This window comes from Bos javanicus, chromosome 6, assembly GCF_032452875.1.
Source record: "Bos javanicus breed banteng chromosome 6, ARS-OSU_banteng_1.0, whole genome shotgun sequence".
Lineage (NCBI taxonomy): Eukaryota > Metazoa > Chordata > Mammalia > Artiodactyla > Bovidae > Bos > Bos javanicus.
In genome coordinates this window covers 58,253,568-58,266,009 of record NC_083873.1, presented here as the reverse complement: position 1 = coordinate 58,266,009, position 12,442 = coordinate 58,253,568, and the positions used below count along the sequence as shown (strand labels likewise).

At 41.6% G+C, this 12,442-nt stretch overlaps 1 long non-coding RNA gene across 1 annotated transcript in view; it reads left to right on the top strand.

Moving 5' to 3' along the window:
• The first annotated feature begins 4,518 nt into the window (after nt 1-4,518).
• Nucleotides 4,519-12,442, top strand: part of LOC133249454 (uncharacterized) — a 58,040-nt gene continuing 50,116 nt past the window's right edge. Inside the window, exon 1 of the long non-coding RNA XR_009736966.1 lies at nt 4,519-12,432. This is a non-coding gene — a long non-coding RNA (uncharacterized LOC133249454). The remainder of the gene's footprint in view (nt 12,433-12,442) is intronic.

Below are 12,442 nucleotides of genomic sequence, written 5' to 3'. Positions count from 1 at the left end.
CAGTACTTTGGCCACCTCATGCGAAGAGTTGACTCACTGGAAAAGACTCTGATGCTGGGAGGGATTGGGGGCATGAAGAGAAGGGGATGACAGAGGATGAGATGGCTGGATGGCATCACTGACTCGATGGACCTGAGTTTGAGTGAACTCCGGGAGTTGGTGATGAACAGGGAGGCCTGGCGTGCTGCGATTCATGGGGTCGCAAAGAGTCGGACATGTCTGAGCGACTGAACTGAACTTAAGAGAGATACTTAAAGAGATACTTGTGCTCAGGGCAGGAGCGTGGCTGAGAGGAGCTACCCCGGGCCAGAGGTTGGGGGCAGTGGCTGAGACAAGCTACCCCGCGTCAGAGGTAAGGAGTGGCGGCTGCCCTTTGCTGGAGCAGCCATGAAGAGAGACCCCGCCTCCAAGGTAAGTGAAACCCAAGTAAGACGGTAGACACTGAGAGAAGGGATCAGAGGACAGACAGACTGAAACTACAATCACAGACAACTAGCCAATCTGATCACATGGACCACAGCCTTGTCTAACTCAATGAAACTAAGCCATGCTGTATGGTGTCACCCAAGACAGCCGGGTCATGGTGCAGAGGTCTGACAGAATGTGGTCCACTGGAGAAGGGAATGGCAAACCACTTCAGTATTCTTGCCTTGAGAACCCCATGAACAGTATGAAAAGGCAAGAAGATAGGGCACTGAAAGATGTACTCCCCAGGTCAGTAGGTGCCCAATATGCTACTGGAGATCAGTGGAGAAATAACTCCAGAAAGAATGAAGGGATGAAGTCAAAGCAAAAACAACACCCAGTTGTGAATGGGACTGGTGATAGAAGCAAGGTTTGATGCTGTGAAGAGCAATATTACGTAGGAACCTGGAATGTTAGGTCCATGAATCAAGGCAAATTGGAAGTGGTTTAACAGGAGATGACAAGAGTGAACATTGACATTCTAGGAATCAGTGAACTAAGATGGACTGGAATGGGTGAATTTAACTCAGATGACCATTATATCTACTACTGTGGGCAGGAATCCCTTAGAAGAAATGGAGTAGCCATCATAGTCAACAAAAGAGTCCAAAATGCAGTACTTGGATGCAATCTCAAAAACGACAGAATGATCTCTGTTCATTTCCAAGGCAAACCATTCAATATCATGATAACCCAAGTCTGTGCCCCAACCAGTAACGCTGAAGAAGCTGGTTCTATGAAGACCTACAAGACCTTCTAGAACTAACACCCAAAAAAGATGTCCTTTTCATTATAGGGGACTGGAATGCAAAAGGAGGAAGTCAAGAAACACCTGGAGTAACAGACAAATTTGGCCTTGGAATACAGAATGAAGCAGAGCAAAGGCTAATAGACTTCTGCCAAGGGAACACACTGGTCATAGTAAACACCTTCTTCCAACAACGCAAGAGAAGACTCTACACATGGACATCACCAGATGGTCGACACCAAAATCAGATTGATTATATTCTTTGCAGCCAAAGATGGAAAAGCTCTACATAGTCAGCAAAAACAAGACCGGGAGCTGAATGTGGTTTGGATCATGAACTCCTTATTGCCAAATTCAGACTGACATTGAAGAAAGTGGAGAAAACCACTAGACCATTCAGGTATGACCCAAATCAAATCCCTTATAACTATACAGTGGAAGTGAGAAATAGATTTAAGGGACTAGATCTGATAGAGTGCCTAATGAACTATGGATGGAGGTTCGTGACATTGTACAGGAGACAGGAATCAAGACCATCCCCAAGAAAAAGAAATACAAAAAAGCAAAATGGCTGTGTGAGGAGGCCTTACAAATAGCTGTGAAAAGAAGGGAAACAAAAAGCAAAGGAGAAAAGGAAAGATATACCCATTGGAATGCAGAGTTCCAAAGAATAGCAAAGAGAGATAAGAAAGCTTTCCTCAGTGATCAGTGCAAAGAAATAGAGGAAAACAATAGAATGGAAAAGACTAGAGATCTCGTCAAGAAAATTAGAGATACCAACGGAACACTTCATCAAAGATCGGCTCAATAAAGGACAGAAATGGTATGGACCTAACAGAAGCAGAAGATATTAAGAAGAGGTGGCAAGAATACACAGAAGAACTGTACAAAAAAGATCTTCAAAACCCAGATAATGACGATGGTGTGATCACTCACCTAGAGCCAGACGTGGAATGTGAAGTCAAATGGGCCTTAGGAAGCATCACTAAAGCTAGTGGAGGTGATGGAATTCCAGTGGAGATACTTCAAATCCTGAAAGATGATGCTGTGAAAGTGCTGCACTCAGAATGCCAGCAAATTTGGAAAACTCAGCAGTGGCCACAGGACTGAAAAAGGTCAGTTTTCGTTCCAATCCGAAGAAAGGCAATGCCAAAGAATGCTCAAACTACCGCACAATTGCGCTCATCTCACACGCTAGTAAAGTAATGCTTAAAATTGTCCAAGCCAGGCTTCAGCAATATGTGAACTGTGAACTTCGAGATGTTCAAGCTGGTTTTAGAAAAGGCAGAGGAACCAGAGATCAAATTGCCAACATCCGCTGGATCGTCGAAAAAGCAAGAGAGTTCTAGAAAAGCATCTATTTCTGCTTTATTGACTATGCCAAATTCTTTGATTCTGTGGATCACAATAAAACTGTGGAAAATTCTGAAAGAAATGGGCATATCAGACCACCTGACCTGCCTTTTGAGAAACCTGTATGCAGGTCAGGAAGCAACAGTTAGAACTGGACATGGAACAACAGACGGGTTCCAAATAGGAAAAGGAGTACATCAAGGCTGTATATTGTCACCCTGCTTATTTAACTTATATGCAGAGTACATCATGAGAAACCCTGGGCTGGAGGAAGTAAAAGCTGGAATCAAGATTGCCAGGAGAAATATCAATAAGGCTTTATATGCAGATGACACCACCCTTATGGCAGAAAGTGAAGAAGAACTAAAGAGCCTCTTGATGAAAGTGTAAGAGGAGAGTGAAAAAGTTGGCTTAAAGCTCAACATTTAGAAAACTAAGATCATGGCATCTGGTCCCATCACTTCATGGGAAATCAATGGGGAAACAGTGGAAACAGTGGCTGACTTTATTTTTGGGGCTCCAAAATCACTGCAGATGGTGACTGCAGCCATGAAATTAAAAGATGCTTGCTCCTTGGAAGAAAAGTTATGAACAACCTGCTGCTGCTGCTGCTAAGTCGCTTCAGTCGTGTCCGACTCTGTGCGACCCCATAGACGGCAGCCCACCAGGCTCCCCCATCCCTGGGATTCTCCAGGCAAGAACACTGGAGTGGGTTGCCATTTCCTTCTCCAATGCATGAAAGTGAAAAGTGAAAGTGAAGTCTCTCAGTCGTCTCTGACTCTTAGCGACCCCAAGGACTGCAGCCTACCAGGCTCCTCTGTCCATGGGATTTTCCAGGCAAGAGTACTGGAGTGGGGTGCCATTGAACAACCTAGACAGCATATTAAAGAGCAGAGACATCACTTTGCCAACAAAGGTCCGTCTAGTCAAGGCTATGGCTTTTCCAGTGGTCATGTATGGATGTGAGAGTTGGACTATAAAGAAAGCTTAGCGCTGAAGAATTGATGCTTTTGAACTGTGGTGTTGGAGAAGACTCTTGAGAGTCCCTTGGACTGCAAGGAGATCCAACCAGTCCCTCCTAAAGGAGATCAGTCCTGGATGTTCATTTGATGGACTGATGTCGAAGCTGAAACTCCAGTATTTTGGCCACCTGATGAGAAGAGCCGATTCATTTGAAAAGACCCTGATGCTGGGAAAGATTGAGTACAGGGGGAGAAGGGGATGACAGAGGATGAGATGGTTGGATGGCATCACTGACTTGATGGACATTGGTTTGGGTGGACTCCAGGAGTTGGTGATGGACAGGGAGGCCTGGTGTGCTGTGGTTCATGGGGTTGCAAAGAGTCGGTCACGACTGAGCTACTGTACTGAACTGAACTGAACTGAAGAGAGATACTGTTGGTAGAATCTGTTTGATTTCCCTCACCAGATATCTCTAGGCATTCCCCATTCTGCTGCATTTGAAAGAATTTTTCCAAAGCCCAGCCCTTGGCCCCTTAGTGGTTGTGATTGGGTGGTAGTGCTATTAAATGAGTTGTGCCATTAGCATGACAAAATTTGTTATATATCTTGATGTGTTTCCCTTGTCTTTGTTCTGTAGTTGAAGGAAAAGTACATTTAGATTTTTAAAAGGAAAAAAATTCCAGTTAATTTAATCTAGACCATTTGGTACAGATTACCCAGCAAAATGCATTATCTGATTCAGACACAGTGATTGCTATGCCCGATGCCCTCCCTAATAATGCTGTTGATTATGTTATTTCAGTTCTAGGTAGCCATCTTTCTATTTCATAGTCTTTAGAAACTAAAGCAGGAAGGCAAAGTTTGCACAGCTTGTTTTAAAGTATACCTTTCCTGTATCATTTTTTTAATGTGTATAATTCAAATTTTCTTTTTGAATCTAAAAAAAAATTTTCAATAAATTTTTAAAATTGCTTTTAAAAATGCAATAGAATTTTTAATTTTTAAATTAAAAATTAATTAAAGTTAATTAAAATTAAAATTAAAAATTAAATTAAAATTCTATAGAATTTCCTCCTTTCTTAGCTCCCCATGCAGTTTATATTTATTTCTAGTTAGCTGGAACTCCAGAAGTTATATGTAGTATTAGGGTAAGGGCTATATCTTTTTATAGTTCCTATTTCAACTCTTTATATTTCATGTTGTCGTTATTCATTCAGTAAGTCATATCTGACTCTTTTTGACCCCATGGACTGCAGCATGCCAGGCTCCTCTGTCCTCCACTGCCTCCCAGAGTTTGCTCAAATTCACATCCATTGAATCAATATTGTCCTCACTGCCCCCTTCTACTTTTGCCTTCAATCTTTCCCAGCATCAGGTCTTTTCCAGTGAGTGGACTCTTCGAATTAGGTGGCCAAAGTACTGGCATTTCAGTCTCAGCATCCGCCCTTCCAATGAATATTCAGGGTTGATTTCTTTTAGGATTGACAGGCTTGATCTCTGCTGTCCAAGGGACTCTTAAGTCTTCTCCAGAACCACAGTTTGAAAGCGTTATACTTAATGCATGCTAAGTTGCTTCAGTTGTGTCTAACTCTTTTCAGTCCTATGGACTGAAGCCCACCAGACTCCTCTGTCTATGGGAATTCTTCAGGCTTGAATACCGGAGGGGGTTGCCATGCCCTCCTCCAGGGGATCTTCCCAACCCAGGGACTGATTTCGAGTCTCTTAACATCTCCTGCATTGGCAGCTCAGTTCAGTTCAGTTGCTCAGTTGTGTCCGACTCTTTGTGACCCCATGGACTGCAGCATGCCAGGCTTCCTTGTTTATCACCAAATTCAGGAGCTTGCTCAAATTTATGTCCATTGAGTTGGTGATGCCATCCAACCATTTCATCTTCTGTCATCCCCTTCTCCTCCTGCCTTCAATCTTTCTCAGCATCAGGGTCTTTTCCAATGAGTCAGTTCTTTGCATCAGGTGGCCAAAGTATTGGAGCTTCAGTTTCAGCATCAGTCCTTCCAATGAATATTCAGGACTGATTTCCTTTAGAATTGATTGGTTGGATCTCCTTGCAGTTTAAGGGCCTCTCAAGAGTCTTCTCCAACACCACAGTTCAAAAACATCAATTCTTTGGCACTTAGCTTTCTTTATGGTCCAACTCTCATATCCATACATGACTACTGGTAAAACCATAGTTTTGACTAGACAAACCTTTGTTGGCAAAGTACTGTCTCTGCTTTTTAATGTGGCATTGAACAGGTGAGTTCTTTACCATTAGCACCACCCAGGAGTCTCATTATATTTGCTTAGTTGCTCAGTCGTGTCTGATTCTTTGCAATCCCATAGACTGCAATGTCAGAGGAGCCCACCAGGCTCCTCTGTCCATGGCAATTTCCCAGGCAAGAATACTGGAGTGGGTTGCCATGACCTCCTCCAGCAGATCTTCCCAATCCAGAGATCGAACCCAGGTCTCTCACACTGTGGGTGCATTCTTTACTGTCTGAGCCACCTGGAAGCCCATTATACTTACCAGAAAATTCTATATTATTCCAACAACTAATTTCCTTGACCATGTAAATGATCTTTTTATGTTTGAATTTATTATGTATAATAGGATGTCAATACTCTGATTTATATGGTATTGATTTTTATTTTGATATTTTATACATTATTGCATATCACTTGCTTTGGTATCTCTGAGTTATACTCCTGAAAATACAAGCTTTACTCAAAATAGTGTTATTAGAGTCTAATTTCCCAAAGAAAATATTGTAATTAAACATTATATTTATTATCAATAAAAATTCCATTCAGAACATCCTCTTATATCACATAAAAATGGAGAGAAAGTTAGACTGGGAATTAAGTGAGCAAAACATTAAAATAGTGGAAGATAATGGCATCCATACTTACCTGTGAGGTTAGGACCCTCCTTTCTCCTATTATCTTTATCATTATTGCCTGGTTCTATTTAAATGAAAGAAGTATAACAGCAGGATTCTGTAAAGGTCATATGAAGACGAGATCAAGTGGTCTGAAAACAAATTAAGGAATATCACACTCATTTTTCCTAGAGGTTTTGTGTTAAATCAAGAGAAAAGACCTTTCCTTACATTGGATCATGTTTCATATTAATATCATATCATATCATATCATATTTTCATACCAGAAAAATGACTGATAGTATTTAATTCTATGCAGTGTTTCTTTTGCCTATGATTGCCATAAACACACTCTAGTTGCTTCCCAAAGAGGCAGAGATCAACCGTATTTCCACATCATGCTGCTGATTTGGTTGTCTAAGGTGTCTAGTTGATCCAAAAAAGACAGTCAGATGAAAGAATAGTAATAATCCTTGGAAAGGAAACTACCAGCATTAATCAAATAGACATTATTAAAAAATAGGGCCTGATCCATGTTTATTAGAGTGGTGTTAATGGTGACATTAATGACACCACCGTTCTCCATTAATAACTGCTGCTGCTGCTGCTGCTGCTAAATTGCTTCAGTCGTGTCCGACTCTGTGCGACCCCATAGAGGGCAGCCCACCAGGCTCCCCCGTCCCTGGGATTCTCCAGGCAAGAACACTGGAGTGCGTTGCCATTTCCTTCTCCACCATTAATAACTACAATTCTCCATTTCTCACTTTTAGTAGGACTTGTGCCCAAGTTGTTAAAGAGACTTGGATTTGCCACTGCCTTCTCTGGCTCTTTGTACTCAAGCTTGGGCTTCTGTGTAAGTGCTGACGATGCTGTTTTCCAGTGATTTAATTTAAAAATCTACAATATTTGCTGGACCTCTTCTTAGATAGGGGCAGAATTAAGTAATTTACAACATCCTTGTTTTCAGAGACTTTCAATCTAAAATGGAAACCAGAAAGGACTCTTCATGCAAAGATAACTGATGGTATGAGGAAATAGATGATGAGTTTTTTTTTTAAACAGGTAGTCCAAATAAAGAGTGGTATCACTTTAGCTTCATAGGGTCAGAAGAGACTTCATGTGTGAGGAGGGGTTTGAACTGAGCGGGGTGTATCTAGAAGGGATGCAGAGAACACAGTTCAGTTCAATTCAGTCACTCAGTCTGACTCTTTGCAACCCCATGGACTGCAGCACACCAGACCTCCCTGTCCATCACCAACTCCCAGAGTTTACCCACTCGTGTCCATTGAGTCGGTGATGCCATCCAACCATCTCATCCTCTGTCATCTCCTTCTTCTCCTGTCCTCAATCTTTCACAGCATCAGGGTCTTTTCAAATGAGTCAGCTCTTTGCATCAGGTGGCCAAAATATTGGAGTTTCAGCTTCATCAGTCCTTCCAATGAACACAGTTCAGTTCAGTTCAGTTGCTCAGTCGTGTCCGACTCTTTGCGACCCCATGAATCACAGCACGCCAGGCCTCCCCCTGTTCATCACCAACTCCTGGAGTTCACTCAGACTCACGTCCATCGAGTTGGTGATGCCATCCAGCCATCTCATCCTCTGTCGTCCCCTTCTCCTCCTGCCCCCAATCCCTCCCAGCATCAGAGTCTTTTCCAGTGAGTCAACTCTTCACATGAGGTGGCCAGAGTACTGGAGTTTCAGCTTCAGCATCATTCCTTCCAAAGAAATCCCAGGGCTGATCTTCAGAATGGACTGGTTGGATCTCCTTGCAGTCCAAGGAACTCTCAAGAGTCTTCTCCAGCACCACAGTTCAAAAGCATCAATTCTTTGGTGCTCAGCCTTCTTTATAGTCCAACTCTCACATCCATACATGACCACAGGAAAAAACCATAGCCTTGACTAGATGGACCTTTGTTGGCAAAGTAATGTCTCTGCTTTTGAATATGCTATCCAGGTTGGACATAACTTTCCTTCCAAGGAGTAAGCGTCTTTTAATTTCATGGCTGCAGTCATCATCTGCAGTGATTTTGTTGTAACACAGTAGTTACAACAAAATGTGGAAGAAAGAGGTTGGAAAAACAAGTGAGAGCTTTAAGTACAGTACTTCAATTTAGGTCAAGGAGTAGAGGCATCAAACAGTTGGCAACTTATTCAAGCAAAGCTAGATTTTCCTAGACCAGCTTGAATTTCATGACATTTGCCCTTTTCAATTGAGGTGATTGTTAAGTGTTATTTCATATTAAACGTTTTACACTGCTTATACAAATATACTTACATAACTTTTTTTTTCAGCCGATGTCCTGGTTTGATCTTTGGGAAATAGAATCATTTATTCAGTCTTCAAATATTTGCTCAATATTTTGTGCCAGGTTCAGGAATGAACATTTGTGTGAAAGTTCAAAAATTACTTATTAGGTGCTTGCTATGTGTCAGGCTCTGTTCTAGGTGCTGAGGGTACATCACTGAACAAATGGAAAAGAGAAATCTCTGCTCCCATGGAGCTTTTATTTCAGTGATATGTTAGTTTTCTAGAAGTGCCACAGACTAAGTGTCTTGCATGTGCATGTGTGTGAGGTCGATCATGTCTGACTCCTTGTGACCCCATGGACTGTAGCCTTCCAGGCTCCTCTGCCCATGGGATTGCCCAGGCAGGAATACTGGAGTGAGTTGCCATTCCCTTCTCTATAGGATCTTCCCAACTCAGGGATTGAACCCGTGTCTCCTGCATTGGCAGGTGGATTCTTTACCATTGTGCTACCTGGGAAACCTAAGTGTCTTAAACAACAGAAATTTATTTTCTGACATATCTGGAGGCTGGAAGTATGAGATCAAGTGGTCAGTAGAATCCGTTCCTTGTTAGGGCCATGATCTATTTCAGGCCTGGATCCTTGTCTTGTAGGATGGTCTCTCCTTATGTCTTAACATTGTCTTCCCTCTTTCCTCGTCTGTGTTTAGATTTCCCCTTCCTATAATGACAATATAAGGATATAATATATAAGGAATATCCTTATATTGGATAAGGGTCCACCCTAATCCTCATTTTAACTTAATTACTTCATTAAAGATCCCATCTCCTAATATGGTCGTATTCTGAAGTAGGACTTCAGCATATGGATTTGGCCAGAGGGATGGCCATGGGACACAATCTGGGCCATCACAGGTGAGCACGGATGCAGAGCAGTGAATGATGCCCAGAACTCAGGAGTTCCTTATTGCTGTGTGGCAGGCACTGTACCTGGCACAGTCATATACATCACTGCATTTAGTGCTGTAGCAGCCCGTGAGGTAAATATTGCTGGCCCCACTTTACAGCGAGGAAACTGAGGGCATACCGCATTTAGTTTGTATGGAGGTTTGCTTCAGTGATACTGTGTTTAATGTTTTCACTAGGTTGAAACCTTGGAAATGGAAAGTGAGCCATGGCTAAAAGTATAGAGCATGTATTTATGGCTTTTACAGATGCAGAACTGACAATTTCTGGGTGTGAGTATAGAGAGTGGAAATTGTTTTTTTGTTTTGTCTTTTTATATTGGGTTCTAAGAATGAAACCAAAAATAAGAGCGATGTTTGATAATTATCTTTTTATCTCTGTAGATAGTTCAATAAGTTGTATTATGTAATAACATATTATTACAAATGTAATTATTTATCATATATATAAACACTAGATATTTATATATATATATATATCTCCATCCATCCATCCATCATCTATCCACCCAACCTTCATTGAACATCACCCATGTCCTTGGCACTATTGTGCCCTGAATTGCTTACTTTTCTATCTTCTCTCTCCTCTCCTTCTCTCTCCTTTGACCGCCTTAACTTCTGCCCCTTTATTTGATTCTTGGATCTCCAATTTTTGACCCACATCTTCAATATTATGCCCTTCTCAAGTCCTTTCTGTTATTCCCTTCTCTCTGGTTAAACTATGACTTCTCATCTTATTTTCAACAAACAGATTGTTTCCTCCATGTTCTTTTGAAAATTTTCTAATCAGGTACAAGAAAATGATTTTTTTGGAGTATGTGTGTGTGTTGTAGTAAACTCATTATAATTTCATGCCTTAATAAAGAAATGCTGCTAATATAAAACAAAATCTAAATATTTATCTGCATCTATCACCTATCTATATTTTGGATCATTTCTTTCTTTTAATTATAATCTCCTGGAGAAAGTCAGTTTGATCTGTTTAATTTAATATAGCATCTGGCACTTGTGGTAATCACTTCCTAAACCTTTGAAAGAGGCAGTCCTTTTTGGGTCTTCTAATGTGTTTGTTGCACCTCTGATATAAATGCAGAAATGAATTCAGAAATGCACAGCCCGAGATTAATGTGATTTCAGATAATGCCTATAAAGTTAGCTCTGTCCTTTCTGTCATAAGCTGGATATGAGAAATGCAAGTCAGCAATAATACAGTAAATCATTGACTACTTAGGCAGACCCATCAGGAAAGGGTTTGTATTTACCCCGCTGTTTCCACACAAGTCACTTCAGTTCAGTTCAGTTCAGTCACTCAGTTGTGTCTGACTCTCTGCAACCACATAAACTGTAGCACGCCAGGCCTCCCTGTCCATCACCAACTCCCAGAGTTTACTCAAACTCATGTCCATTGAGTCGGTGATGCCATCCAACCATCTCATCCTCTGTCATCCCCTGCTCCTGCCCTCAATGTTTCCCAGCATCAGGGTCTTTTCAAATGAGTCAGCTCTTCGCATCAGGTGGCCAAAGTATTGGAGTTTCAGCTTCAATATCAGTCTGTCCAATGGACACCCAGGACTGATCTCCTTTAGGATGGACTGGTTGGATCTCCTTGCAGTCCAAGGGACTCTCAAGAGTCTTCTCCAGCACCACAGTTCAAAAGCATTAATTCTTTGGTGTTCAGCTTTCTTTATAGTGCAACTCTCACATCTGTACATGACTACTGGAAAAACCATAGCTTTGATTAGATGGACCTTTGTTGACAAAGTAATGTCTCTGCTTTTTAAAATGCTGTCGAGGTTGGTCATAACTTTCCTTCCAAGGAGCAGGTGTCTTTTAATTTCATGGCTGCAATCACCATCTGCAGTGATTTTGGAGCCCCAAAAAATAAAGTCAGCCACTGTTTCCACTGTTTCCCCATTGATTTCCCATGAAGTGACGGGACTGGATGCCATCTTAGTTTTCTGAATGTTGAGGTTTAAGCCAACTTTTTCACTCTCCTCTTACACTTTCATCAAGAGGCTCTTTAGTTTTTCTTCACTTTCTGCCATAAGGATGGTGTCATCTGCATATCTGAGCTTATTTATATTTCTCCTGGATATCTTAATTCCAGCTGTACTTCCTCCAGCCCAGCGTTTCTCATGATGTACTCTGCATATAAGTTAAATAAGCAGGGTGACAATATACAGCCTTGATATACTCCTTTTCCTATTTGGAACCAGTCTGTTGTTCCATGTCCAGTTCTAACTGTTGCTTCCTGACCTGCATACAGGTTTCTCAAGAGGCAGGTCAGGTCAGGTGGTCTGGTATTCCCATCTTTTTAAGAATTTTCCACAGTTTGTGGTGATCCACACAGTCAAAGGCTTTGGCATAGTCAAGAAAGCAGAAATAGATGTTTTTCTGGAATTCTCTTGCTTTTTTGATGATCCAGCAGTTGTTGGCAATTTGACCTCTGGTTCCTCTGCCTTTTCTAAAACCAGCTTGAACATCAGGAAGTTCACGGTTCACATATTGCTGAAGCCTGGCTTGGAGAAATTTGATCATTACTTTACTAGCGTGTGAGATGAGTACAATTGTGCGGTGGTTTGAGCATTCTTTGGCATTGCCTTTTTTTGGGATTGGAATGAAAACTGACCTTTTCTAGTCCTGTGGCCACTGCTGAGTTTTCCAAATTTGCTGGCATTCTGAGTGCAGCACTTTCACAGCATCATCTTTCAGGATTTGAAATATCTCCACTGGAATTCCATCACCTCCACTAGCTTTGTTCATAGTGATGCTTCCTAAGGCCCACTTGACTTCACATTCCAGGATGTTTGGCTCTAGGTGAGTGATC